The sequence below is a fragment of the Pongo pygmaeus genome, chromosome X, assembly GCF_028885625.2.
Source record: "Pongo pygmaeus isolate AG05252 chromosome X, NHGRI_mPonPyg2-v2.0_pri, whole genome shotgun sequence".
NCBI lineage: Eukaryota > Metazoa > Chordata > Mammalia > Primates > Hominidae > Pongo > Pongo pygmaeus.
In genome coordinates this window covers 49,665,812-49,668,462 of record NC_072396.2, presented here as the reverse complement: position 1 = coordinate 49,668,462, position 2,651 = coordinate 49,665,812, and the positions used below count along the sequence as shown (strand labels likewise).

The 2,651-nt window shown below is 42.9% G+C and overlaps 1 non-coding gene and 1 pseudogene across 1 annotated transcript; both read left to right on the top strand.

Moving 5' to 3' along the window:
* Positions 1-1,054: 1,054 nt before the first annotated feature.
* On the top strand, positions 1,055-1,157 carry LOC129025472 (U6 spliceosomal RNA). The gene has a single exon (XR_008497228.1). It is a non-coding gene; the product is annotated as a U6 spliceosomal RNA (small nuclear RNA).
* Positions 1,128-2,225, top strand: LOC129024072 (3-ketoacyl-CoA thiolase, mitochondrial-like; annotated as a pseudogene).
* The last annotated feature ends 426 nt before the right edge of the window (positions 2,226-2,651 follow it).

Sequence of the window (2,651 nt, the reverse complement as noted above, 5' to 3'; positions counted from 1 at the left end):
AAAGATCATGTGGTGTTTGTTCTTTATTATGTTAATGTGATGCATTATATTGATTGATTTTCATTAGTTGACCAAACCTTGCATTCTTGGGATAAATCCCACTTGGCCGTGGTGTATAATCCTTTTATATGTTGCTGGATTCTACTTACTTGTATTTTATTGAGGATTTTTGCATCTATACTTAGATATTGGTCTGTAGTTTTCTTGTGATATCTTTGTCTAGTTTTCTCATCAGAGTAATGCTGGCCTCGTAAGTTCGTTCCCTTTTATTGAAAGTAATATTCCATGGAATGGATATACCACATTTGTTTAACCACTAATCTGTTGATGAACATTTGCATTATTTCTAGTTTCTTTCCCTATTATAGCAAATCTGCAATTCATAAACTCATATTCCTCTCTCTTTGCACACCTGTGAAGGAGTTTCTTGGGGGAGGAGGGAGGAAATATCAGAGCATCTACCCATTCATTCATCTGCCTACCCACTCACCCATCCACCCATCTATCTGTTCCTTCCTTTCTTCCTCTATGCCTTCATTTTCTCTTTCCTTTCATCCATAAATCATCCATCTTCAGGCATATAATGTCTGGGTCCATGGCAAATTGTCTTTTAGAATGAGGCAGAAAACCCCTTTCCTCTTTTTTCCACTGCCAGAAAATGCTACAGGTTTTAGGAAAGCCTTTTACTTGCTAAAACTCATATCCTCACACTCCCTCTCTTCGCAGCACTTTTGGGGCTCCTTGGCGGTTCATTCACAGGGTCTGGCTGAACTACCCTCTGAAGACTATTTAGCGACCAGAGTCCAGAAGACCAGGGGCTCCTTTACTTCAGGAGACTCTCACACATGCTCCTCCATCACTCCTTCACTCAGGAATCCGCACACTTCCCTTCCCACTTGCCTGACTCGTCTGTCTGTCCCTTCTCTTGTTTTAGAACCCAAAATGTCCTCAGGCCTCTTCTCTAGCTGACATCCTCTTTTTTGTTGAACTCATCCAGTCCCTATCTTCAAAATATCTCCAGAATCTAACCATTTTTAAAAAATCATCTCCATGCTTGCTTTGGCAGCACATATACTAAAATTGGAATGATACAGAGAAGATTAGCATGGCCCCTGCACAAGGATGACATGCAAATTCGTGAAGCGTTCCATATTTTTTTGGCAAGGCATGTTGGTTTGCGTGTGGGAATCCCAAAGGAGACCCCAGCTCTCACGATTAATAGGCTCTGTGGTTCTGGTTTTCAGTCCACTGTGAATGGGTGTTAGGAAATTTGTGTTAAAGAAGCTGAAGTTGTTTTATGCGGAGGAACCAAAAGCATGAGCCAAGCTCCCTGCTGTGTCAGAAATGTGCGTTTTGGAACCAAGCTTGGATCAGATATCAAGCTGGAAGATTCTTTATGGGTAGGATTAACAGATCAGCATGTCCAGCTCCCCATGGCAATGACTGCAGAGAATCTTGCTGTAAAACATAAAATAAGCGGAGAAGAATGTGACAAATACGCCCTGCAGTCACAGCAGAGATGGAAAGCTGCTAATGATGCTGGCTACTTTAATGATGAAATGGCACCAATTGAACTGAAGACAAAGAAAGGAAAACAGACAATGCAGGTAGATGAGTATGCTGGGCCCCAAACAGCCCTGGAATAGTTACAGAAACTTCCTCCAGTATTCAAGAAAGACGGAACTGTCACTGCAGGGAATGCATCAGGGATAGCTGATGGTGCTGGAGCTGTTATCATAGCTAGTGAAGATGCTGTTAAGAAACATAACTTCACACCACTGGCAAGAATTGTGGGCTACTTTGTATCTGTATGTGATCCCTCTATCATGGGTATTGGTCCTGTCCTTGCTATCAGTGGGGCACTGAAGAAAGCAGGACTGAGTCTTAAGGACATGGATTTGGTAGAGGTGAATGAAGCTTTTGCTCCCCAGTACTTGGCTGTTGAGAAGAGTTTGGATCTTGACATAAGTAAAACCAATGTGAATGGAGGAGCCATTGCTTTGGGTCACCCACTGGGAGGATCTAGATTGGTTCATGAATTAAGGCATCGAGGTGGAAAATATGCCGTTGGATCAGCTTGCATTGGAGGTGGCCAAGGTATTGCTGTCATCATTCAGAGCACAGCCTGAAGAGACCAGTGAGCTCACGGTGACCCACTCTTATTCTACTTGGCCAGGCCACAGTAAAACAAGTGACCTTCAGAGCAGCTGCCACAACTGGCCATGCCCTGCCATTGAAACAGTGATTGAGTTTGATCAGGCCATGGTGATACAAAAATGCATTGATCATGAATAGGAGCCCATGCTAGAAGTACAGTCTCTTAGATTTGTACCAGTGAAATATGATGTATTTCTGAACTAAAACTCAACTACAGAAGACATTAAAAGAACTTGTATTCTTGCCAAGTAACCACCACTTCTGCCTTAGATAATATGATTATAAGGAAATCAAATAAATGTTGCCTTAACTTCAGAAAAAAAAAAATCATCTCCTGGCTGAGTGTGGTGGCTCACGCCTATAGTCCCAGCAGTTTGGGAGGTTGAGGCAGGAGGATTTTTTTTTTTTTGAGACAGAGTCTCCCTCTGTCACCCAGGCTGGAGTGCAGGGAAATGATCTCAGCTCACTGCAAGCTCCGCCTCCTGGGTTCACAC